At 35.9% G+C, this 27,969-nt stretch overlaps 1 long non-coding RNA gene across 1 annotated transcript; it reads right to left on the minus strand.

Annotated features, from left to right (window-relative positions):
- Position 1: 1 nt before the first annotated feature.
- On the minus strand, positions 2-27,969 carry LOC123536445 (uncharacterized). The gene is made up of 7 exons (XR_008368080.1): positions 27,805-27,969; positions 20,892-21,061; positions 13,729-13,987; positions 10,929-11,072; positions 7,761-8,058; positions 7,077-7,354; positions 2-910 (listed from the first exon to the last, which is right to left on the minus strand). It is a non-coding gene; the product is annotated as an uncharacterized LOC123536445 (long non-coding RNA).

The following is a 27,969-nucleotide window of genomic DNA, read 5'->3' on the forward strand; positions in this document are numbered from 1 at the left end:
ATAGTAGTAATATTATCCTTTTAATAAAGTAAAATGTTCATACACATATAATAATATGTTATAAGAGTTCAAAAAAGATAACCAAATCAAAGCATAAAACTTGACATACAGATCAAGAGACATCATTTTTGAACATTTCTTACTCTTTTAAAATTACAATATGGAGCATAAGCTATGAGGTATGATAAAATCATTTCTTAAGTACTCCACAAGGTTTGGAATAACTCTCTCTAATGTCCTCTTTGTGTTTGTAACACATGGTTGTCCTTCACTATATCAACAATGTACGTGTTCTTCAACCCATCTTCTCCCTTGTGCTTGACAATTATTTTCAAATGATTTAGGTTGAGGCCTGAATATTTCATGTACAGATTTTGGAGAATAATTAAATGAAAGCATTGTTTTAGGCTTTATTGACACGTGTTTTAAAAGATTTCCTAATGCTTTAACATCCTCCATGGCATTATGTGCTCCATAGCTTTCACTCTCCCTCTCCATAACTTTCACTCAAAATTCTTGTACAAGATCTTGTTTGTACGAGAAACTGTCAGGAAAAGGTTTGCGTAAAACTGTTAGAGAATCAACAAATCCAGACACACATTTAAAAAAAACTCTGAAGAATTTTACAACAAGCTACTGTCAAATCTTCTGCCATTGCGGGCTACCAGAATGACATTGTCAAATTGTTCTAGCCATTTACAAAACTTTTCCAGTGATGTAGTTATAAATTCTGCTTCCACTGGCATTCCATTTACTAACACAGAGTTACTACCTGACATTACAATTCCAGTAAGTTGTTGGGCTTTTGAGGTGATCAGTGTTTTAGGTAAAACGTATGTATTGAAGGAATGTCCACTGTTCAGCTCTGCAGCAGCTATCAGAGTGATACGAGGAAACTGTCCGCCTCGAACTGCAAAGACAACAACAATAAAATATGATATGAGCCAGATGGTGTCTGTTCTCTGGTGGTCTTTAGCACAGGTTATACTGTAATGGGGAACATTAGTCAGTTATTTCCCCTGATTATGTCCAAGAAGTAGATTGGTTCTACCTCTGTTTTTATCTTTGACTTCCTTGTAATTTTCAAAAGCAATATCTATACTAAATTTCATTGGATTGTAATCTGAAAAAACATTAAGGACAGGTTTTCTTTTAGTGGCCCTCTGCTAAATTTAGGTTCGGTTAATCATTTTTAATTAGAAACCTACGCATAAAAAGCATATTTATTTTGACCAATAGCAATATCTTCGACAAAGGTTATAACAAAAGTGTCAGAAGAATCCAACTGAGGTCAGGTGATGTCTGAAGATGTGGAATGGTCACAGGTTACATCTGCAATAGTATCAAGTCATTCTAGTTAGGGGTATTGATGCTAGACGAAACAGTCCCATTTGGTTAACCTCGTACGGACGGACGAACGGACGTATAGGACAATCACTATATGCCTCCCACATCAGTAAATTTATTTCATGCTCTTCAGTGAAATACTGAAATTTATCAATGAAATAAAATTGATATTTTCACTTTTTCAAACAGCAAAAATATCAGTTTTATTTTTCACTGGTACAGAACTACACTTGAATGCAAAATAATATGAATTAAAAATGACAGAAAAGTCCTTGCAAAGTATTCTTCAGTAAAGGAATAGATGTATACAAGAGGGCCATGATGGCCCTATATTGCTCACCTGAGAGTTTAAATGCTTGCTAAAGCTTCAAAAAAACAAGAGCACCGCCTTGCGGGTGCTGACGCTCATCTGATTTTTTTTTTGTGTAATAGAAATATTGTCCTACCCATGATTTTCTAAGTCCAAAAAGGGGCATCATTCTTGCAAAAAGCAGGATAGAGTTATGTTTCTTGATGTTCAGTGTCCACTTATGATGGTGAAAAACTGTTGCAAGTTTTAAAGCAATAGCTTTGATAGTTTATGAGAAAAGTTGACTTAAACATAATACTCAACCAAGAAAATGATTTTCTAAGTCCAAAAGGGGCCATAATTCTTGCAAAAAGCAGGATGGAGTTATGTTTCTTGATGTACAGGGTCCACTTATGATGGTGAACAAGTGTTGCAAGTTTTAAAGCAATAGCTTTGACAGTTTAGGAGAAAAGCTGACCTAAACATAAAACTTAACCAAGAAATCTGATATTTTCTAAGTCCAAAAGGGGCCATCAATCTTGCAAAAAGCAGGATGGAGTTATGTTTCTTGCTGTACAGGGTCAACTTATGATGGTGAACAAGTGTTGCAAGTTTTAAAGCAATAGCTTTGACAGTTTAGGAGAAAAGCTGACCTAAACATAAAACTTAACCAAGAAAACTGATTTTCTAAGTCCAAAAGGGGCAATAATTCTTGCAAAAAGCAAGATGGAGTTATGTTTCTTGATGTACAGGGTCTGCTTATGATGGTGAACAAGTATTCCAAGTTTCAAAGCAATAGCTTTGATAGTTTAGGAGAAAAGTTGACCTAAACATAAAACTTAACCAAGAAATCTGATATTTTCTAAGTACAAAAGGGGCCATAAATCTTGCAAAAATCAAGATGGAGTTATGTTTCTTGCTATACAGAGTCAGCTTATGACGGTGAACAAGTATTCCAAGTTTCAAAGCAATAGCTTTGATAGTTTAGGAGAAAAGCTGACCTAAACATAAAACTTAACCAGGCAACGCCGACGCAGACGCCGACGCCGACAACCGCTCAAGTGATGACAATAACTCATCATTTTTTTTCAAAAAATCAGATGAGCTAAAAAATAGGTGAGAAGGTCATGGTAAAGATTCTTCAAGGCAAGTACTGAAATCTGTTAAAATATTTTACAGGTGGTCCAAATCTCTTTGCTGTAGCTTCAAAAACAAGAAAGTAGGTCAGTAGATCAGGTATCAAAAGTTCTACATGTGGTCCAAATTTCCATGCTGTATCTTCAAAAACAAGAAAGTAGATCAGTAGGTCAGGATAAAGACTATTCAAGATGAGAATTGAAATCTGTATCAAACACTATACATGTGGTCCAAATCATTTTGCTGTAGCTTCAAAAACAACAAAGTAAGTAGTCACAAGAAGAACATTAAAGATGAGTATTGAAATCTTTATCGAAAGTTATTGACGTGGTCCAATTTCTATGCTGTTAAGATCGGTGTGCAATGTATATGTCATCCAAATTTCAAGGCTGTATCTTAAAAAACAACAAGAGCTGTCTCCGTAGGATGACACATGCCCCCGATGGCACTTTGAATGAATAGTTATGGCCAATGTTAGAGTTTAGGACCTTTGACCTACGGAGCTGGGTCTTGCACGCGACACATCGTCTTACTGCGTCACACATTCATGCATAGTTATTTTAAAATCCATGCATGAATGACAAAGATAAGGACCGGACATGCCCATCAATGCACTATCATGAAAAATGATCTTTAACGTCTAAGTGTGACCTTGACCTTTGAGCTACGGACCTGGGTCTTGCGCACTGCACGTCGTCTTACTGTGGTACACATTCATGCCAAGTTATTTGAAAATCCATCCATCGATGACAAAGATATGGACCGGACACGCCCATCAATGCACTATCCTTTAACGTCTAAGTGTGACCTTGACCTTTGAGCTACGGACTTGGGTCTTGCGCACTGCACATCGTCTTACTGTGGTACACATTCATGCCAAGTTATTTGAAAATCCATCCATCGATGACAAAGATATGGACCAGACACGCCCATCAATGCACTATCCTTTAACGTCTAAGTGTGACCTTGACCTTTGAGCTACGGACCTGGGTCTTGCGCACTGCACGTCGTCTTACTGTGGTACACATTCATGCCAAGTTATTTGAAAATCCATCCATCGATGACAAAGATATGGACCGGACACGCCCATCAATGCACTATCCTTTAATGTCTAAGTGTGACCTTGACCTTTGAGCTACGGACCTGGGTCTTGCGCACTGCATGTCGTCTTACTGTGGTACACATTCATGCAAAGTTATTTGAAAATCCATCCATCGATGACAAAGATATGGACCGGACACGAAAATTGCGGACAGACCGACAGACTGACAGACCGACAGACAGACAGACGGTTCAAAAACTATATGCCTCCCTTCGGGGGCATAAAAATGTAGGTCATTAGGTCAAGGTCACAGTCAAGTGATCCCTAGTTACTTGGAGTCATCAGGTAATTATAATTAAACAGTCTATAGGAAATGTGATCAGATGATTTTTTAAGTATATTTTCCTATATAACTCATAATTATACAAGTGAGTGGGGCCTCTTTTCACCTTAAGGGCATAATTTGAACAATCTTGTTAGAGAACCACTAAGCAATGCTACAAAGGCTTAAGCCTTGAACTTTCAGACAAAAATATTTTTTTTAAATTTTTCCTAAATAAGTCTATGTAAAACTTGGTATCCCCAGCGCAGGGCCTCTTTTCACCCAAAGGGCAAAATTTGAACAATTATGGAAGAGGACCACTAGGCAATGCAACATACCAAATACCAAAAGCCTTGACCTTGCAGTTTCAGGCAAGAAAATTTTTAAAGTTTTTTTCCTATATAAGTCTATGTAAAACTTGGGACCCCCTGGGTAGGGCCTCTTTTCACCTAAGAAGCATAATTTTAAATAATCTTGGTAAAGGACCACTTGGCAATGCTACATACCAAATATCAAAACCTAGGCTTTGCAGTTCCAGACAAAAAGGTTTTTAAAGTTTTTCCTACATAAGTCTTTGTAAAACTTGGTACCCCCAAGGTAGGGACTCTTTTCACCCTAGGGGCATAATTTGAACAATCTTAGTAGAAGACCATAAGGCAATGCTACACACCAAATATCAAAGGCCTAGGTCTTCTGGTTTCAGACAAGAAGATTTTTAAAGTTTTTTTCCTATGTAAGTCTATATAAACCATGTGACCCCCGGGGCTGGGCCATATTTGACCCTAGGGGAATAATTTGAACAATCTTGGTAGAGACCTACTATATGATACTACATACCAAATATCAAAGCCCTAGGCCCTGTGGTTTTGGACAAGAAGATTTTTTTTCCTTTTGGTTGCCAGGGCAACCAAGAGTTCTGCTTGAAATTCAATTCTTTGAACAATTTTGAAAGGGGACCACACAAGGATAATTCCTGTGAAGTTTGGTGTAATTCTGCCCAGTGGTTTTCAAGAAGAAGAAATTTTTCGGAATTGTTGATGGACACACGCCGCACGACTCACTACATACAACGCACGGTGGACATTGAGCTGTCACAAAAGCTCATCACAAGACTTTGGCTCAGGTGTGCTATAAAACAATAACGGGATCAAAAATATTTACATATTACAATGAAATGTAAAAGATATTGGGAAACAAAATAGAACTATTTACAGTTTTTCTACAAAACTATCCTGCCATGACATTATGACATCATGATGCGATGCAAGTGACGTTGCAGGGAATAATTGAATATAATTTGGTTAAAACCATTAACAAGAGGGCCATGATGGCCCTGTGTCGCTCACCAGAGTACTATTGCTCAAAATGATATGATCATTTCAAACCAATCTCATTAGAAGCTGCTAAGGTGTATTCATTTAGATAAATAATAAAGGAGGTAATCTGTCATAAATTCAGTCAATATGTATCTTCACAGATTGTCCAAGTCCATCTGTTGACATAAATGAAATTTCACATCAGTATCTTCATTAGTTACGGAGAAATACCCATTTTAATTTGAAATAAAGGGAGGTAATTTGATATAAAATCAGTCCATAGTTATCTACCCTGATTGTCTCAGTCCAACTAATGACAATAATGAAATTTCAAATAAGTCCTATAAGTACTTACTGATATAAATCCATTTTGATTACAATCAGGGGAGGTAGTAAGATATAAAATAACTCTGGGACCTACGATTGGATCTGACAGTTTTATCATGGAATCCAAGATTTATTGTTGTTGAAGATATTTTGGAAGTTTGTTTCAAATCAAACCATAAATGAAGACTCTATAGTATATGGCTGCAAAAGCCAAAATAGCCAATTTTGGACATTTAAGGGGCTATAACTCTGGAACCCATGATGGAATCTGGCCAGTTTAAGAAAGGAACAAAGATCGTGTGGTGATACAAGTTGTGTGCAAGTTTGGTTAAAATCAAATTATAAATAAAGCTGCTATTATGCAGACAAGGTCAAAATAGGTAATTTTGGCCTTTTCAGGGGCCATAACTCTGGAACCCATTACGGGATCTGGCCAGTTCAAGAAAGGAACTGAGATCTTATGGTGACACAAGTTTTGTGCAAGTTTGATTAAATTCAAATCATAAATGAAGCTGCTATTGTGCAGACAAGGTCAAAATAGCTAATTTTGGCCTTTTCAGGGGCCATAACTCTGGAACCCATTATGGGATCTAGCCGATTCAAGAAAGGAACTGAGATCTTATGGTGACACAAGTTTTGTGCAAGTTTGATTAAACCAAATCATAAATGAAGCTGCTGTTGTGCACTGTGCAGACAAGGTCAAAATAGCTAATTCTGGCCCTTTCAGGGGCCATCACTCTGGAACCCATAATGGAATCTGGCCAGTTCAAGAAAGGAACCAAGATCTTACGGTGATACAAGTTGTGTTCAAGTTTGGTAAAAATCAAATCATAAATAAAGCTGCTATTGTGCAGACAAGGTCACAATAGCTAATTCTGGCCCTTTCAGGGGCCATAACTCTGGAACCGATAATGAAATCTGGCCAGTTCAAGAAAGGAACCAAGATCTTACGGTGATACAAGTTGTGTTCAAGTTTGGTAAAAATCAAATCATAAATAAAGCTGCTATGTGCAGACAAGGTCAAAATAACTAATTTTGGCCCTTTCAGGGGCCATAAATCTGGAACCCATAATGGGATCTGGCCAGTTCAAGAAAGGAACCGAGATTTTATGTGATACAAGTTGTGTGCAAGTTTGGTTAAAATAAAATCATAAATGAAACCACTATCGTGCAGACAAGAAATTGTTGACGGACGGATGCACGCACAGACGGACTGACGACGGAAGACAGGTGATCACAAAAGCTCACCTTGTCACTATGTGACAGGTGAGCTAAAAATACACTGTTGGAATTTACCTTGTGTTTGTACTGGGTTGAAGAATGTAAAGTCTTCACTGCATTGGGATTTCTCAAAGCAGAGATCTAACAACTTTGTTGGTGGGGTATACTTCTCCGGCAGTATCAGGTGATGGAATGAAACTGGTTCTCATCCTCCTTGTACACTGTTCACAATAATGACATCTTGTTCCATATGCCATGTTGTTGTATGTTGCATTGTTTGTTATGTTTGTCCAATGCCCCTGAGGGCCTTGACTTCAAAATAAACTTGAAAATTGGTAATAATGTCTCTGCTCCTACAATTCAATGAAAATATAACTCTACATATTGTGCATCATAATGTTTTTCATCTTCTATCATGTGCTCAAGGTTTAATTTAATAACATATCAAAATAAAACTCCTGTTTCGCATAAGCCTTTAATTAAACCTTAGCATGCTGGACTGGATTTGCTCTGCCTTTGCGACCAGTGTAGATCTTGATCAGTCTGCACATCCATGCAGTTTAAATTTAATTTTTGTAAAAATTACTATGACTAAATTTCTACTAAAAACTGTTGTGTTCTATCTTCTGATACTTTTAATCAGTACACTGGTTACATGACTAACACTCTCAAAGTTGGGAGTTTTATTTCTTGAAAAGCAAATGACTTGTTTTGTATAATGAACTGTCATCAGTGTTAAACCAGAACTGTTTAACTCACCTATCCATTTGTCAGAAGGTGTCGGCCCACTACAATTTCTCCTTCTTTGCTGTATGGTAAAACAAGCACTTTTGGACATGGACTGTGAATTTCACAACAAAATTGCAGCATTGACAGCTCTGTATTTCTGAAGAGTAATACTACCCCAGTCAATATATCATAGAAAAACACCACCATCAACAATGAACTTTTTTGCTACACATCAAAGTATCTAGTCTATGTTTGAATTTCCCACTGACATCTTTTATGGCCGCTAGTCTGGTGGAGTTTTTTAATCCTTCCGCACAGAAATGTAGTCCTGAAAAACACACATAAAACAACTGTTAAAGACATCAGAAATGACAAACAAGAGAAATTGTTGACGCACGCACGGACGCACAGACAACGGACGACGGACAAAGGGTGATCACAAAAGCTCACCTTGTCACTATGTGACAGGTGAGCTAACAAGAGCTGTCCGTAAGACAGCCAAGCTCGACTATTCGAAATATTGTCACAGAAGCAGGAAATTATTACCCAAAATGTTAAATATCAAAAGAGTTTTAAGTTCGAAAGGGGACATAATTTGACCAAAATACATATCAAAGTTATGGGACTTGATGTTATCAACTAGTTTTATAACCCCGAAGAAACATGTTAAGTTTCAATTCTATATCTGCATTAGTTTTGGGGACAGTAACTTGCATGTAAAACTTTAACCAGAATTTTCTAAGTCCAAAAGGGGGCATTATTTGCTCAAAATACATGTTAAGAGTTATGGAACTTGACCCAGTGAGGTTGGTAATTGACCTAGAAAAAGAATAAATAAGTTTAAAAGCTATATGCCTTTTGGTAATAGCTGTATGTTTCTTGCATTGCAAAACTTTAACCAGGATTTTCTAAGTCCAAAAGGTGCATAATTTGCCCAAAATACATGTCAGAGTTATGGGACTTGGTGCTATCAACTAGTTTTATAACCCCGAAGACACATGTGAAGTTTCAATTTAATATCTGTAGTAGTTTTGGAGATAGTTACTTGCATGTAAAACTTTTAAACCAGAATTTTCTAAGTCCAAAAGGGGGCATAATTTGGCCAAAATACATGTCAGAGTTATGGGACTTGACCCAGTGAGGTAGGTAATTGATCTAGAAAAAGAAAAAATAAGTTTCAAATCTATATGCCTTTTAGTAATAGCTGTATGTACTTGCACGCAAAACTTTAACCAGAATTTTCTAAGTCCAAAAGGGGCATAATTTGGCCAAAATTACATGTCAGAGTTATGGGACTTGACCCAGTGAGGTAGGTAATGATCTAGAAAAGAAAAAATAAGTTTCAATCTATATGCCTTTTAGTAATAGCTGTATGTACTTGCACGCAAAACTTTAACCAGAATTTTCTAAGTCCAAAAGGGGGGATAATTTGGCCAAAATAAAGGTCAGAGTTATGGACTTGGTGCTATCAACTAGTTTTATAACCCCGAAGATACATGTGAAGTTTCAATTCAATATCTGCATTAGTTTTGGAGATAGTAACTTGCATGTAAAACTTTAACCAAAATTTTCTAAGTCCAAAAGGGGCATAATTTGCTCAAAATACATGTTAGAGTTATGGAACTTGACCAGTGAGGTTGGTAATTGACTAGAAAAAGAATAAATAAGTTTCAAAGCTATATGCCTTTAAATGATAGCTGTATGTACTTGCATGCAAAAACTTAACCAAGGTGTGACGCCGACGCCGACGCCAGGGTGAGTAGAATAGCTAGACTATTCTTCGAATAGTCGAGCTAAAAATGTACACAGTACCAATAAATACATTTGGAATTTAACATGTCAAAGTAGGGATAGCGTTAAATTGGGTATTCAGATAAATATAATTAAACAGTCTAGGAAATATGATCTGATAATATTTGAAGTATTTTTTCCTATATAACTGATATATCAAGTGACCCCTGGGGCGGGGCCTCTTTTCACCCAAGGGGCATAATTCGATCAATCTTGTTAGAGATCAACTAGGCAATGATACCAACAAAATATCAAGGCATAGTCATTGAACTATCAGACAAGAAGATTTTTAAAGTTTTTTCCCATATAAGTCTATGTAAAACTTGGGACCTCATGGCAGGACCTCTTTTCACCCCAGGGGAATAATTTGAACAATCTTGGTAGAGGACCACAAGGCAATGCTACAAACCAGATATCAAAAGCCTAGGTCTTGTGGTTTTAGACGAGAAGATTTTTAAAGTTTTTTTCCTATACAAGTCTATATAAACCACGTGACCCCCCTGGGCGGGCCATATTTCATCCTAGGGGAATCATTTGAATAATCTAGGTAGAGGCCCACTATATGATGCTACATACCAAATATCAAAGCCCTAGACCCTTTTGTTTTTGATAAGAAGATTTTCGAAGTTTTTCCCTATATAAGTCTATAGAAACAATGTGACCCCCCAGGGCGGGGCCGTATTATATCCTAGGGGGATAATTTGAACAATCTTTGTAGAGGCCCACTAGATGATGCTACACACTAAATATCAAAGCCCTAGGCCTTCTGGTTTTGGACAAGAAGATTTTCAAAGTTTTTCCCTATATAAGTCTATATAAACCATGTGAACCCCGGGGCGGGGCCATATTTGACCCTAGGGGTATAATTTGAACAATCTTGGTAGAGACCAACTTGATGATATTACATACCAAATATTAAAGCCCTTTTACCTGTGGTTTTGGACAAGAAGATTTTTAAAGTTTTTCCTTTCGGTTGACATGGCAACCAGAGTTCTGTACGAAATTCAATTCTTTGAACAACATTTAAAGCAGACCATCCAAGGATCATCCTGTGAAGTTTCATCAAAACTGGCTTGGTGGTTGGAGGAGATGTTGTTTAAAGGAAAGTGTGGATGGACGGATGCCGGACAGGTGAGCTAAAAATGCGAGTGACTTTTGCCCAAACTTGCAAAATTTTACGAGTGCAAAATCTCAAGTAGAAATAACTATGAGTATCAATCTGCTGTAAATACGCATTTAATAACGATGTTTCACTCAGTACGCACGACTGATGATTGTTTTTACACAATGCGTTGAAGCAACATTAAATTCTAACCCTGCATATCTGCCTATTGTATGTATATTTTTGTACTTTAAAGTGAGAAGAAATTATCTTAAATCATCTTATCGTATCTTTAGTCAACTTACTTCTGGAGAAGAAAGTATTCATGATGCAGTATAACTTCACTGTCCACATCCTCCACCAGGATCCAGAAAGCTTCTGATGAACCATGCAACTTCTCATCCCACTGAAAGTCTGGTGTAATTGTCAATTCCACTCTCAACGTTGATCTGTAATCATAACCAAGCTAAATTCCAGTATCTTCACACTGCTTAGGTAGTGTACCAGTGATGACAATAAGCAAATGATATATATCAGTAGATTTGTAAGTGAATTTGGCATTCTCATGTATGCAACGAGCTGTTTTTGTCTGAAGAATGTTGAAATTCGTATTATATAAACAAGAGTGTATGGATAACACATGTTTTTTTGTGTCAGAGTTCCAGATTAGCTGCGTATTTGCATATTTAAGCAATTAAATTTGCAGTAAACCCAATTGAATTCATACAGTGTGCGTACTGAAGCGCAGTTGAAATTACTAATACCCATTTTATTGAAAATCACTTGCGTATCGCGTACAAGACTTAACCCTAGACAACAGACTAGTTATACGTTATTGCAGAACAGGTTGCTATTTATCAGAAAAATCACAGGTCGGTGTTACTTGAACGTTTTGTTGCAATTTATTACGCCACTTCTAGTACTAAAAGAGGTCGCAGAAAATAACTGCAGCACAAACTAACAAAATAGAAAGATATTTTGTTGTTCAACAAAGAGTTTCTGTTTGTAATGATATTGTGTCACAGATACTGGACGACATCTTATGGGAAAGCACATATTGCGGTGAACACATTGTTCGGGGTAATGTGGATGAATTTATTTCCGACTGCATTCAAAGAGCAAAAAATATGATGGAACAAAAGTATCCCAGAAAACATAAAATAATTTGTTGACGATATATGCTGTAAGTCTGTTTCATCCAGTCCAATTTAAACTACAGGAAAAACAAGAGGTCCATGATGGCCCTATATCGCTCACCTGAGTACCATTGCTCAAAATGATATGATCAAGTTTTGACATAAAGCACATAGGCATACACACGTAAATATCATCAGGATAAACATCTGATATAAAATCAGTCCATAGCTATCTACCATGATTGCCTCAGTCAAACTAAAGACAATAATGAAATTTCAAATGAGTTCTATATATTTTTACCGAGATAAGTCCATTTTTATTACAAGAGGGCTATGATGGCCCTATATCGATCATCTGAGTAGACTTGCTTGCTTGAACAAATTTCTTAGCTAAAGCTTTAAGATCTAGGCCTTCTGGTTTATTTTTAGCAAATTTATGAAGATTTCCCTATGCACAATCAAGTAACCCTGGGGCTGGGTCAATTTGACCTGGGGGGGGGGGGGGGGGGGGGTCAAGATTTGAACAAATTTTGTAGAGGTCCACTAGGCAATGCTACATGTCAAACATCTAAGCTCTAGGCCTTCTGGGGTTTTTTTTTAGAAGAATTAGAAGATTTTTCTATGTACAATCAAGTAACCCCCTGGTGCGGAGCCAATTTGACCCTGGGGATCATGATTTGAATAAATTTTGTAGAAGTCTATTAGGCAATGCTGCATGTCAAATATCTAAGATCTAGGCCTTCTGGTTTATGTTAAGAAAATTTTTGAAGATTTTCGTATGTAAAATCAAGTGACACCTGGGGCGGGGTCATGATTTGAATAAATTTTGTAGAAGTCTACTAGGCAATGCTACATGTCAAATATCTAAGCTCTAGGACGTCTGGTTTAATTTTAGAAATTTTTTGAAGATTTTCATATGTAAAATCAAGTGACCCCCTGGGGCGGTGTGAAATATCTAAGCTCTAGACCTTCTGGTTTATTTTTAGAAAATTTTTGAAAATTTTCATATGTAAAATCAAGTTACCCCTAGGGCGGGGTCAATTTTGACCCCGGGGTCATGATTTGAACAACTTTAGTAGAGGTCCACTAGGCAATGCTACATGTGAACTATCTAAGCTCTAGGACTTCTGGTTTATTTTTAGAAATTTTTTGAAGATTTTCATATGTAAAATCAAGTGACCCCTGGGGTGGGGTCAATTTTGACCCCAGGGTCATGATTTGAACAACTTTAGTAGAGGTCCACTAGGCAATGCTACATGTCAAATATCTAAGCTCTAGGACTTCTGCTTTTTGAGAAGAAGATTTTTTAAGATTTTCCTATGTAAAATCAAGTGACCCCTGGGGCGGGGTCAATTTTGACCCCGGGGTCATGCTTTGAACAAATTTGGTAGAGGTCCACTAGGCAATACTTCACACCAAATATCTAAGCTCTAGGGCCCCTTGTTTTTGAGAAGAAGATTTTTAAAGTTTTTCCTTTCGGTTGCCATGGCAACCAGAGTTCTCCATGGAATTCAATTCTTTGAATAATTTTGAAAGGGGGCCACCCAAGGATCATTCCTGTGAAGTTTGGTGAAATTCTGCCCAGTGGTTTTCAAGAAGAAGATTTTTTTTACAAATTGTTGAAGCACGACGGACGACAGACATCAAGCGGTCACAATAGCTCACCTTGTCACTTTGTGACAGGTGAGCTAAAAAGTGATGGGTAAATACCCATTTGCACCAAAAGCTTATCTGGAGCTCTGACAAGTCTTAAACATATTTTTGAATTTACTTTTCAACTTAAGAGGCTGTAAGAAGCAACCTTTTTTTGTAACTAATTCTCTAAACTTCTTATCAGTGTACATCAAAACAAATGTCCTGCATAATGTTTTCCATCACAATATGATTAATAGGGAAAACATACTTTTTGGAGAGGGGAATGTTATCAAATCTGGGCCCCTAAAATTGCCCCAAAAAACACTATTATTACCTGATTATTGCCTGCATGTTCCATAACCTTTTCATATACAACCTCATTCATTATCTCGAACCTCTTCATCGGTTTCCACACAGTTATATCGATAAACTGTTGTTCTAGTGGTACAGGTTGGAAACTGTCGTCGGAAAAGAGCAGACCTTCAGAGGGTTCCAAGCGCAGGAAGGTTGCTACATCCTCGTAGTTTGGTAGTGTGGCACCGAGACCAACAAGTCGTACATCTTCTTGTGTAGTTTCCATGTTTCTTATGGTTCTGAAAGGTTTACATTTACAAGTTTTAAAATTCATTCATACTTTTTAATGAGATATTTTTGAAGTTTAAATTTTATTTGAGTATTTGATCAACTATTTTTAGAAACTACTTTTTAAAACTTTCTGCACATTTTCAGCTTTTATATCAACTTTCTGCTTATATCCTTTCGACTACCACTATCGTACACCGACGCACTACCTGAGACGCCAAATGCAGACTATATTTTTGGGGTTCTCCATTACCGCTACTGTTTTGCAGGCGGGCTACCGCAGACGACTAATACGTACCAAAAAAATGGGGGTGCTCATTTCCATAGCGCATAATGCAGTATTTGGGTGAAAATTGTATTTTTTCGCAATTGAAAATAGAAGGAATTAACAAAAATATACTACATCTTTATACTGTGGTATTTTTTATGTAAAACGGTTGCTACACTATGGTAGTTATGTACATTGTGTGGTTATTGGTATAACTACACTGTGGCACAACTTATAGTTTCTTGATTCCTGCAGTTGTCTACTATGGTATTTATATGCAGATAAAACAAACAGTTAATGTTATTTATTAAAAGTCACATATTTAAACGGCCGTTGCATCACTGTGGCAGTACATGCTGTTTTGTGTGAATATGTATTAATACGCTGCGGCACTCTCTTTGGTTTCGCATGCCCTGCATTAAACTACTGTGGTAATCGGGGGAATAAATAATGTCTACAGGATAAGTTTTGATTACTAGTATAATCCTTTCGCAGGGTAACTTTCTCAGCACTGTGGAAGTGTACTTAATTTCATTTATTATGTATAACTACACTATGGCACTGCCTTAAAATTCAAGTTTCTCACAAATGTCTACTATAGTTCTTAGTAACAGGACGAGTAAAACTACACTGCGGTACTACATTGAAATTCGTTCTTCCTGCAAACGTCTACTGTGGTAATTATTTGTAGAGTGGTTTGGTTGCTGTACCACTTCCTCCCTATGTCAGCCCCTCCCCCTCCCCAATCCCGTCTAACAAGACATATGCATCCCCACTCCTATACCTAGATCCTCACTCCCTGTAATTACTATAAGTACTCTTTTTTCCAGGCACCATAGTGTTTTGGAATCCCTTCCAGTACAACTTGTGCAAGCCCCAAACCTGAACCATTTAGGCAGGGTGTAACCAAACTTGCCCACAATGTTTAACATGATAGATCTGTTTCTTTAAACTGCTTTTATCTGTAAATCCTTCTTGTTTTTAACACTATAAACTGTATTCATGCTGCAATACACATCGTGTATTACTTATATTCTCCTGTCCATCTACTTTTAAAATTCTTGTACAGACGCGCAGCTGCACGTTTTACTTGTAAAGAGGAGTGATGCAGATAAAAAGATAAATAGATAAAATTTAGTTAATAGTATGTATTAAAGAGAGGCTTTAAAATATTCGTTTTAGCAGATGCAGTTTCTGCTATCTTTGGAAGTTTAAAGTTTATATTAGAGGGGAAAAAAAAGAAGTAGACTAACAGGGAAGGTCGTTGAACATCTGGTTGAACCGTATAGTGCTTCTAGACACATCCCTTTGGCACAGGCGTTCCTTGCCAGCTCAACCCATCTTTGTGGGTCTTTTAATAAGGGCGAAAATTCTTGCCATATGATTTGAAACCACAGAATTAGTCCGACAGAAGGATGTTTCGGCAGGAATAATGTAATACATGTAATACATTATAATCCTGGTTTCGGTTAGTACAAGAACAAAGGACAGCATATGACACGTCAAATCAAAGAGGGAAACATGGTAGCTAGAGTAGGGAAATGTTACGTTCAGGAATTAGGAAAATCCAAACAAACGTAGGTAGTTGATACCATTGACCGAGATTTTTGCGACTCCTGAAATTATCCCCATGTCAGGGCGAACAAATGCTTGTCAGTTTTTGCAGAAATGAAGAAACTAAAGGGACCGCCGGTGGTCTCCGAACACCAACGTCATCATTTGGTTGTAAGCAGTGTAACAATTTACACAGGTATAACAATAACTCTTCTTATTAAAAAGTTATATTGATCTAATGAGTAGTTTTAAAGATTTCATGGTGTTATTGGTCATTGCTATTTTACGCAACGTACTGTCTTTACTCCATTTTAAAAAATTGGGTTTTGAGTCAACAAGTCGCTCAATCCAAAATGTACTCAAATTATCGCTCTGGGTCAAATTTCTCGAAATATTTAAAGCATGTCAGAAGAGAAAAGTCTGTGTTTGCATTATATATTTCGACTGCTTCTTAACAGGTTAATCTTCTTAGTACATTTGTACAGGATAAAATATTTCGAGAAACCAGCCCTTAAGTACAAAAGCCAGTTCCGAGAAGTTGTGCAATAATTGTAGTTAAAATTTCAAATTGTCTTGCTTACATAAAATATTTGGGTCAACAATTTTCAGGGTTAACCCCGTGATTTTAAAATATTTTCAGGGAAGCTTTCTTTCGTATCATGCGTCAGAACTGGGATTGGCAAAATAAAGGAAGTCCATACAGACCTCCAATCCGAAAACGTCCGTAAAACTTTAGGGCAAAAAGAGAAAAATTGGAAACTCCAGAAAATCGATTTTAGTATATATAACCATTGCAAATCACTAAATGATATAATTTGATACGTTTTGTTATAGCTCATTTTACTACATTTTAAATAAAAAACCCCCTTCCTTCAATTTAGCTACATAACGGTTACAAAAATTACCCAGGAAGGTACATATTAAAATAGAAACCCCCCGTAAAATGCTAACAAAATTACTTGGAAATCGACGAAGAAGAAATGACTGTCTGACTAGCGGAAATTAAGCACAAACTGGAGAAAGAAACAGACAGTGTCTAAGATTAGTGACAACATTACATGGTGTACACATTTTACTATGTGTATATGTACGTTTGTTTTTAGTACGAATGAGAACGTTTGATTGATTATCTTTTGAAATTTAAATTTTCACATGCAATATACTTTTCTAATATGAGCTGTCTCAAGGGAAAAGGTGTTTAGAGTTAAATTTTTGAAATTAAATAAAAACATGTGTCATAAAGTTTGGCTTCTTGTGAATTTTGATACAATTGTAATATGGTTATAGAAATAAAAAATCATACAACCGGCATATTAAATATAGACACATAACTAACTTATTAAACAGTTCTACCGATGACATGTTTATCACAGTGAATTTTGGACATTTTATTTTCTATCGTCATTAACAATGTTAATTCCCTACCCTCATGCTCCCCCCCCCCCCCCCCCCCCCCCCCCCCCCCCCCCCCCCCCCCCCCTTTCCTTTAGACCCGGGTATTCAAAAAATACATGTATATATAGATTAACGGTTATTGTCGTAAGTTTGTTGACAAAATTGTTTCATTCTTACTCAGTTTAAACGGACTAACAGTACAAATTTAACAAAAAACAGGAATTATTTTATGACTTTTAAATGAACTTTTTGTGTAACATTACATATGCTCTATGTTACCTTTTTTCGATGATTTGTAAGTAATGAATGATCCTCATCTGTTATATCTTTTACAACTTGCTTTCGTTTGAATATTTTTTTTTCTGTCAAATGTTTCTGTTTGCTTTTAACGTTTTTTCTTTTAGTCTTCTACCCGTTTCTCCGTATCGGACTATAAGTGACTGTCTCTCATAAAATTTAGTCCAAATTACGTTGTTCAGGTTGTGTAGCATTTGATTATGATTCTTCTTACTCATACCTTCATAGGAGATTGCCTGTACTGTAGTGTTTTCATTCAGTTGTTAATTTTATTGTTTTATTTATTATTTTTTAGTTATAAAAATGTTTTTGTTGCATTTTACTTTTAGTCACCTACCAGTTATGTCAGCGGATCGGGACCATGTAAACGCGTCCCAAATATACGTTAATAAGGTTCATTTTTAAAATTTATTCAAATTCATAATCTTTTTTGTGGTGTTACGATGCAAGTGCCAAAACAAAACTCAAAATGTTTGATGACACTTCGTGGTAAAACTTATAATAGTAGCTAAAAGTGTCTTTTCTTAGTTTGTTATGCCTTACTGACTTTCAAACAGATTTTAAAATAATTTAATTTATAATAGCATTATATCTAAATTAGAGCGTATCCCAGTTGCGAGCTGTATTCCGTTGATACTTTTCTTTAAAGTCACACTTAAGTTTTCAATTGTTTGATCATATTTAAAGAAGAATTATAAGATCTTTATTTCACCTAAAGCACATTCATGTACGGTTTTGGAAACAGATCATTCTAGAGTCTGTTTTTGTTTAAATTACGGCCATTTTTCAACATTATTCCGTTATATCAGGGAGCCAGTTCAACTAACCATCGTTCCTGGAAAGACCAGTACTAGACGCCAAAGTCCGTAAGCAACTGCCTACTTTCTCACATAAAAAATCCAGTCGGTGCACAGCTCGAACCTGCGACCCTCCGTCAGTGAGAGGGGTTCCCGAGATTACAAGGCACGAATGTATCTCCCACATTACGGACCCCGGACTATAAATTAATTAATGAGTATCCCAAAAGGGACATGTGAAATACTGAATACTGTACCATTTATAAAGCATTCCCGAGTATCCATGCATTATAATGCATCATGCATGGAGCTCAAAGTCAAAATTACCATTGTGTACTTTGGGATAATTTAAATACATTCTTACCTAAAGTGAGTTTTAAATTGAAAAGTACAATACTTCCATAGTGGATAAATTTACCACGTCTAGTATGCAAATGGAAGAAGCGATGTGTGCATATGTATTACCGTTGCGGCGTAAAAACGATTGAAGCGTTCTGTAGAGAATTACCACAGTGTATATATGTATGTTCCAAGTGCAAAACAATTAAAAAAATTTCTGCCGTAGTGTATAAATGTACACTATTTCTGATTACCCCAGTGAAATTTTGTATTTCATGGAAAAAAGTTCAGAAAATACCGTAGTCCCCAGTGAAAGTAACTGGTGAAAAGTCTACAAAACGCATCAGTGGCAGACCCGTGGTTTTCATACTTCTAGAATGCCGGAGCCGCATAATGCAGACGTAGTAAAATAGCTTTAAATACCGTTTGCGTAGAAATGAGTAATTAATTAAGTTTTAAAAACTGAGTTCGGTAATTACCGCGACGAGCAACCATCAAAACTAATGGGTATTTTTTGGGGAGTAATGATCCCTTAATTGTCTGAAAAGGATTTTCTTTTTCAACCCAAAATTTCGATAACAATGATTTTAGAACATTTTTGCGCACGGACTTTGGTTTTGTTTTTAAATTTTATGGAGACTGTAATTTGTTGCGTAATATTATTTGGTATATCACCCTGAATGATTAAAATATTAGTTTAACTGATTTTATACCGTTTTGTTAATAAGATAAATGAAAGTTTACACTTCAGATCAAATTCTGCAATAAATAAAAAACATTCAAATTCCCCCCAGATACAAAGAAAAATTAAAAAAATCCGGTAGTCCTACGCTGTACGATGTCGGTAATCTGGACCCTCGTTTTGATGGTACGTTTTAGGCGTCTGCGGTAGTCAGTCGGTGTATGATAGCGGTAATAGCGACCCCCGTTTTTATAGTACGTATTAGTCTGCTATGGTAGCCGAAAGGATATTAGAAGTCAACCATATATAATGCTTATCAGTAGCACTTTTTACATGAATCTCGAACATGTAATCATTTGCAGCACCTGGCCCCAATTTCATGAAAAAGACTTAAATACTCAGTTAAGTCTGTTATTTTTAAATTGTGCTTTTGCTTAAGTAATAGTTATTTAATGTTGATTTTTTCTATAAAAATGTATTTATAGCTAAATTATACTGTGTATAGTAGAATTTGTCTGCAGTACTTATTTTAGTCACGCAAACATAATATTTCTATCCAAGCACGATATAACAAACTTAAGTATTTGCTTAAGTATATTTCTTATTTAGATTCTTCATTTACTTTAAAATTCAGAACTGATAAGTTTTGATCTATGAAATACTTTTATCGTCATATATGGTTCTCATATAGATGAAAAAGTCAACATTGAAGATGCATAAAGGGCAAAAACAAGCACTTGAAATAACAGACATTTCGGCCTGGGTGGCTCCAATACTCCCGCTTTCATAGCTTTGGGTATTGTTTAATCACCGCTTGGATATGGTGCCTGCTTTTTAATTTTGTCTTTTGGCAGTTCCCCTTTCTAAATTCCTGCTTGTTTAGTTCTGCTCACTGTTTTCTCGTTTAGAGCAAACCCATTATTTTAACTGGGGACCATACGCCGCTTTTCATGGAATTACACGCTAGTGTAGCATTGAAGGTTCCATGTGCACCGCCATATGAACACATCTGCGGATGTCTCTAAATTGTTTTTTGTACTTTTAGCATGTGTAAATGTTGAGTTCTGCTCAACCCGGGGCTAGAGGGTGTGGATGGTAGCATGCATTTTAACTACCATCCATGAACAGGCTCAATCAAACCGAGCCTGCAACATTTTCGTTTTTGTTGTGTTGAGCGACCTGTGGAGTTTCCCTTTTTTCTATTTTAGCTAAGCAATTACTTAAGGTTTCCAAGTAGGCCTTGAGAAACAAAAATCAAACAACACCAAATCATAGAAAGAGGGAGTTGTTTGACATGAAAATTGAACAGTATTTTGACCATTTTTCGACGAAATAATTATTTAGACTAATCAACATGGTTGCCCTTGTGTCACAGTAGACGAAATTATCATGTAGACCAAATTTTAATTAGACAAAGCATCTTTTGACCAAACGTCATGGAAGCATAATATTAAGCCATGTATGTCTAAATACAGTACTGTTGATAAAATAATAAGAGTTACATGACAGAACATACAGATGATTTAACAATCTGTCCACTTCAATGACATGAGATACATTATCTGGTTACCATGGAAACTTACAAAGATCATTAATCTGACAAGTTGTGTATAAGTTCTCTCCCCTTCTTTCCTAGAGATGATATCCCATTTCTCTGGCGTGCAAACAACGATCTGTGTGGCATTTATCTGTTCCTTGGTCACCTGAGAGCTCCTGTCAACTCCTCAACCTTCATATTATATCACTTCAGCCTCTGTAACGTAAATTTTAAATCATATGTATTATACAAAGTTTGTAATGGAGTGAAAACATTTTGTTTTTGACAGAATATTAACCCTTACCCTGCTAAATTTCTATAACGAACATGTTGATCTTTCAATTTGGATAGTATCATTAACTGTTAAAGCGGTGCTTACAAAAGATACTGACAGAAGTGCTTACAAAAAAGATACTGACTGAATAGCGGATAGTGCAGATCATGATCAGACTGCACGGTCGCAAAGGCAGTATCATTTGCCGTCAGCAGACTAAGAGTTAAAATAGTTTCTTTGAAAAGGTTCTGGAAATGAGAATTTTCATATATCTCTGTAACAGCACATTTATCATGCCCAAGAATTTAAAGTTTAATTTTTTTACTTTATCAATGCATCCATTAAGCATGTCAGTTATGGAATAAGCTATGTTTTAAAGCATCTTCAAAACTCTATGAAAGTCTTCTCACTCAGTGATGAAAGACTACTGTATTTCTGTGTAGTTCAAATAAGGCATTAGTAGTAGGAATTGCATGCCTTACACAGGGACTAATACTGTAAATTCATCCTCATTCAAGGGGAACAACTCTGTGGATTACATTGTTGCATTAATTCATGTAGTACCAGTGAATTTTTCATCTTTTGCATTAAACAAATGTAAGCAGGTTTTTTGCTCATAGAAATTTTATGGAACTAAACTCAAATTTTTAATGATTTCAAATCTTTCCTACAAAAATTCTATGTCACTAAACTCGAACAAATTTTTTACTGATTTCAAACCTTTCCTACAAAAATTCTATGTCACTAAACTCGAACACATTTTTTACTGATTTCAAACCTTTCCTACAAAAATTCTATGTCACTAAACTCGAACAAATTTTTTACTGATTTCAAATCTTTCCTACAAAAATTCTATGTCACTAAACCTTTCCTACAAAAATTCTATGTCACTAAACTCGAACAAATTTTTTACTGATTTCAAACCTTTCCTACATAAATTTCATGTCACTAAACTCGAACAGATTTTTTACTGATTTCAAATCTTTCCTGCATAAATTCGATGTCAGTAAACTCGAACAGATTTTTTACTGATTTCAAATCTTTCCTGCGTAAATTCTATGTCAGTAAACTCGAACAGATTTTTTACTGATTTCAAACCTTTCCTGCGTAAATTCTATGTCAGTAAACTCGAAGAGATTTTTTACTGATTTCAAACCTTTCCTGCATAAATTCTATGTCAGTAAACTCGAACAGATTTTTTACTGATTTCAAACCTTTCCTGCAAAAAATCTATGTCACTAAACCCGAACAGATTTTTTACTGATTTCAAACCTTTCCTGCAAAAATCTATGTCACTAAACCCGAACAGATTTTTTACTGATTTCAAACCTTTCCTGCATAAATTCTATGTCACTAAACTCGAACAGATTTTTTACTGATTTCAAACCTTTCCTGCAAAAATTCTATGTCACTAAACTCGAACAGATTTTTTACTGATTTCAAACCTTTCCTGCAAAAATTCTATGTCACTAAACTCGAACAGATTTTTTACTGATTTCAAACCTTTCCTGCAAAATTCTATGTCACTAAACTCGAACAGGGTTTTTTTACTGATTTCAAACCTTTCCTACATAAATTCTATGTCACTAAACTCGAACAGATTTTTACTGATTTCAAACCTTTCCTACATAAATTCTATGTCACTAAACTCGAACAGATTTTTTAATGATTTCAAACCTTTCCTACAAAAATTCTATGTCACTAAATTTCAAATCTTTCCTACATAAATTCTATGTCACTAAACTCGAACAAATTTTTTACTGATTTCAAATCTTTCCTGCATAAATTCTATGTCACTAAACTCGAACAGATTTTTTAATGATTTCAAACCTTTCCTGCAAAAATTCTATGTCAATAAACTCGAACAGATTTTTTACTGATTTCAAACCTTTCCTGCAAAAATTCTATGTCACTAAACTCGAACAGATTTTTTACTGATTTCAAATCTTTCCTGCAAAAATTCTATGTCACTAAACTCGAACAAATTTTTTACTGATTTCAAATCTTTCCTGCAAAAATTCTATGTCACTAAACTCGAACAAATTTTTTAATGATTTCAAATCTTTCCTACAAAAATTTCATCCATTATAATAATTTCCCTTATCATGTTTTATTACTGCCATGTTATAAACAAGAGGGTCATGATGACCCTGAATCGCTCACCTAAGTATTATGAGCCACACATTTAAACTGGCACACTGATGCTACAATATTAGAAAGAAGGTCAGTAGGTCACATCCATGGTCACTGAAAGTCAGTTTTAAGATTGGAGTACAAAACTGTACATGTCATCCAAATTTCAAGGTTGTATCTAAAAACAAAAGCTGTCTCCATAGGATGACACATGCCCCCGATGGCACTTTGAATGAATAGTTATGGCCGATGTTAGAGTTTAAGACCTTTGACCTACGGAGCTGGGTCTTGCGCGCGACACGTCGTCTTACTGTGTCACACATTCATGCATAGTTATTTTAAAATCCATGCATGAATGACAAAGATATGGACCAGACATGCCCATCAATGCATTATCATGAAAAATGACCTTTAACGTCTAAGTGTGACCTTGACCTTTGAGCTACGGACCTGGGTCTTGCGTGTGACACGTCGTCTTACTGTGGTACACATTCATGCCAAGTTATTTGAAAATCCATCCATCGATGACAAAGATATGGACTGGACACGAAAATTGGGGACAGACCGACAGACAAACAGACTGTTCAAAAACTATATGCCTCCCTTCGGGGGCATAAAAAAAAGGTCAGTAGGTCAAGGTTACTGTCAAGTGACCCCTAATCGCTTGGGGTCATCAGGTAATTATGATTAAACAGTCTAGGAAATATGACCTGATAATTTCTGAAGTATTTATTTCTATATATCTCATATAACAAATGACCCCCGGGGTGGGGCCTTTTTTCACCCCAGGGGCATAATTTGAACAATCTTGTTAAATAGTGGATCTGAATTTATTTTATCAGTCTTGAAACATTTTGTGATATCATACAATATGCATGTATTTGACATCTTTTGCACTGACGTTTTTTCTGCAATAATCCAGTTATAATTGGGGATTAAATATTTATCAATGGCTAGACAGGTAGGACTATGTACAAGAGCGAGTACATGAAAATTAAATTAGAAGTTTCAGAAAATCATCAATAACACACTTGAAAATGATCAGATCAAGACTTGAGTATTATATTTGGTCTTAAATTATATATATAAGCAATCAACATTATTTTTTTTTATTTGTTTTTCATAATTTGAAATTTTAGGTACTATCTCTATTTTATGGCCAGTCTTTGACAATATTCTGTCTATTTTGCAACCCAGTAAACTGAGGGGAAAAACTTGGCTGTTACACCTGCTAGGTTTCTGATACTATTTTCACAGGCATATTTTTTTGACTTCCGATATTCCAACCTGTTTATTATCAAGACTTCAGAATCTGCATACCTTCACAGTAAAAGAACATTTAAATATGGGTGGACATCTATAAAAGGATACAGTGGATATACATTTTATGGCTTAAATGTTTGTTCTGGGTTTAATGTCATTTTTTAAACAGTATTTCAGTTATGTAACAGCGGGCAGTTAACCTAACCAGTGTTCCTGGATTCTGTACCAGTACAAACCTGTTCTCCGCAAGTAACTGCAAACTTTCACACATGATGAGGATTTCAGACACAAAGTATTTTATCAAATCGTCAATGAGAACATGCCAGTTTTCCACTACTAAGAAGAACTTCTCATGCAGAAGAAGTTTCTTATTTAACATATTACACTTACATTTTTAAAGTTATTAAATTATCAGGCCAGAAGAGGCATTTTCTTCACATGCATATTATTTTTGTTATTTGCAAATTTTAATTAGTTTTCAAGCCACTCCATCATAATTTAGGTCATATGGCAATTTGTCTAGACTTTAATGGTAAAGACACCACATTGCTTCAGGCACAGGCCCACACCAGTGGTAGAACCACCTACCATTGAAAGTCAGCTAGATGACTTCCTCACATAAAGAATTCTGCACCCAATGCAAAATTGTTTTAGACACACATCAGTCAGGTGCAAGTGATTCACAGTCAGTGATCTTAAATTACTATTCTCCAATGGAGGCCACACGCCCCCTCCACGCTCCAGTTCAACTAATCTTAAATCATGCACTTACTGTAGTAACCACACTGGATAACCGGCTATCCTGACGCCCGCTGGAAATGTAACCCAGCTAGAAATGTAACCCAGCTGTTAATCGGTAGGTAAAGTTTTCCATTTATTTCTATTAAAATGAAGCCAATTCTTGCAAATCAACTTGATAGTTTTGTCAAGGAATGACCATGGCTTACATGTAAATTTCGGGGCCCAAAAAAACGATCGTTATGTTTGGAGATATTTGCTAACATTTCTTCGGTTTGAAAAATCGAGCAAAAAATCCAAAGTTTTGGCCAAATTGTTTTGTTTTATGAACAACCCTGTGAAAACTTTTTATCATCGGGTTTTTAACAGATGTGTCAGTTCGGGACACCTGTGTAAAGTTTCCGGGGGTTCTACCCTTTTTCTTGAAAAAGTATATTAGCCGTTAAATAGGCATGGTCAAGAAAAAATGACTGTCGAAAACGGCCGCTGTATTTGAAATAGGCAGTCGTTGAAGTCAGCTGTCGGCTATCGAGAATACAGCTGTATAAAAGTAAAACATCTGTCTTGTAGACATGTTATATGCCCTATTGTGTCTCTTCTTTATGTATATTTTGTATCTGTTTAGTATGTCTGTGTTTTTGCGATTTCTTTCATCTTTCATTTGTGTAAAATGTGTATACTTGCAGTCAGTAAACAGTTTGTATATACTTATGTATGGTGCTTTTTGCCATGTTGAGTAATTCTGGTGGATTTTTATAATCATTGTCCTTTTGGTTTAGAGTCTAGAAGTTGCTTTGTTCCTTTCGTCCGTCCGCCCGCAGTGTCTTGTCCGGGCTCTGATTCTACATGCATGGACTGATTTTTAAGTATTTATTTTTAAACTTCAAACATGTGTTACCGATGATACAAATATTAGTGAGGCCCTTCATTAATGACCACCTCCAAAGTCAGTACAACAAAAAAATCTTTTACACAGACTATAAATAAGTATTTTGTGTCAAGCTGGCAATTTCCCACATGCCCTAGGGCAAAATTTCAAATATATTGTGTCGTATAGTAGAACTTTTATTTTCATGCGGTTTTATTTGAAAGCTGACTGTGTAAGATCATAAACAAGCAAAGAAAAGTTCCGACCTACCTTGTTATATGTTAACTAAAGCTACATGTGGCTGCCATGTTACGGGAAATAACTGATTAACAGTCATGTGACATTTTGCAAAGTTCTGATTGTTTAGATTTGAAACAATCGTTTTCAATCGTTTGCCTCTATACATCAACAACTTGCAGTTTTAGACCATGAATAAACTGTTCTTTGTTGAAAAGGTATTTATGAATAAAACAAAATGGCAGATTTACATTAGGAGCAATTAAATAATTATGTATGAGCAAATAAGATTATACACCTATCAAGCACCGCACTAAGAACACTTTTCAAAACAAAAACAGGATTTGAGATTCATTAAAGATACTGAATTCTTCAAACGAAATTCAAAGGGCTGACCATCAGAAGCAATAATTGCACTTGCCAAACCCCAGGGGAAATTACTTCCTGTAGTAGCCCGGAGGCACCTGTATGGTTTTCCTCCACTATCAAAAGCTGGCAAAATGGCAATATGTACTATATTGCTTCTGTGTAAATGCAAAAAAATATATGGTTGACTTTCGCATGGCGTAAAAATGGCAAGAACGCGTGAACTAGGTTAAAATTCAGCCCGGATGTGAAGGAATATAGTCCCAAAGCCTCTTGAAATGAAAGTGCCATTTTTAAAAAATAATTACGTTTCCGTCAAATCACTGCCCGTAATACTTTTTACATACAAAAGTATTCAAAATCATCGGAGTTAATGGATAGTCTTAAATGTTAACATCCGAGTTCAACGACCCGCATAGCGGCCGTTTTCGACAGTCTTTTTTTTCTCGACCATCCTATTTAACGGCTAATATACTTATTCAGGAATAACGTAGAAAACCCCGGGAAAATTTACACTGGTGTTTCGAAAGGACACATCTGTTAAACCAGATGATAAAAGTTTTCACAGGTTGTTCATAAACAAAACAATTTGTGCAAAACTTTGGATTTTTGCTCGATTTTTTCAAACTGAAGAAATTGTTAGCGAATATCTGAAAACGTAACTATCATATTTGGCCCAGAAATTGTACATGTAAGCCATGGTCATTCCTTGACAAAACTGTCAAGCTGATTTGCAAGAATTGGCTTCATTTTAATAGAAATAAAAAGAAAATCTTTCCTACTGATTTACAGCGGGTTACATTTCCCCGCTGTGTTACATTTCCAGCGGCGTCAGGATAAACCGGTTATCCCGTGTGAGAACTGCTGCAAACACCCTCCTTCCAAACAGACTGGGAAAATGAAAATTCATATCCTGTATTTGATCCTGAAAAACACTGACTGAGGGCAAGAACACACAAAAAGGAACATTTAAATATTTAATTCAAAATCAAAAGTATGTAGTATGTATTCTTTATTTTTACTAATGTCTACAAAATTAAAATTCAATATCAAGAAAATTATAACAGTATTGCATAGTACCTCATCTGAATCGAAGGGTTGTGGTACTGGAACATGTACTTCCTCATATCCTTTCCTGTTTCCTGAATGAACCGTCCCACAATTGATACTTCTTGTTTGCCATTAAGTAACTGCCATGTGTGATAACAGGTCCTTAAGGTCAAATTTACTCACAAACCAAAGCTA

This window comes from Mercenaria mercenaria, chromosome 17 (genome assembly GCF_021730395.1).
Source record: "Mercenaria mercenaria strain notata chromosome 17, MADL_Memer_1, whole genome shotgun sequence".
In the NCBI taxonomy this organism is placed as follows: Eukaryota; Metazoa; Mollusca; class Bivalvia; order Venerida; family Veneridae; genus Mercenaria; species Mercenaria mercenaria.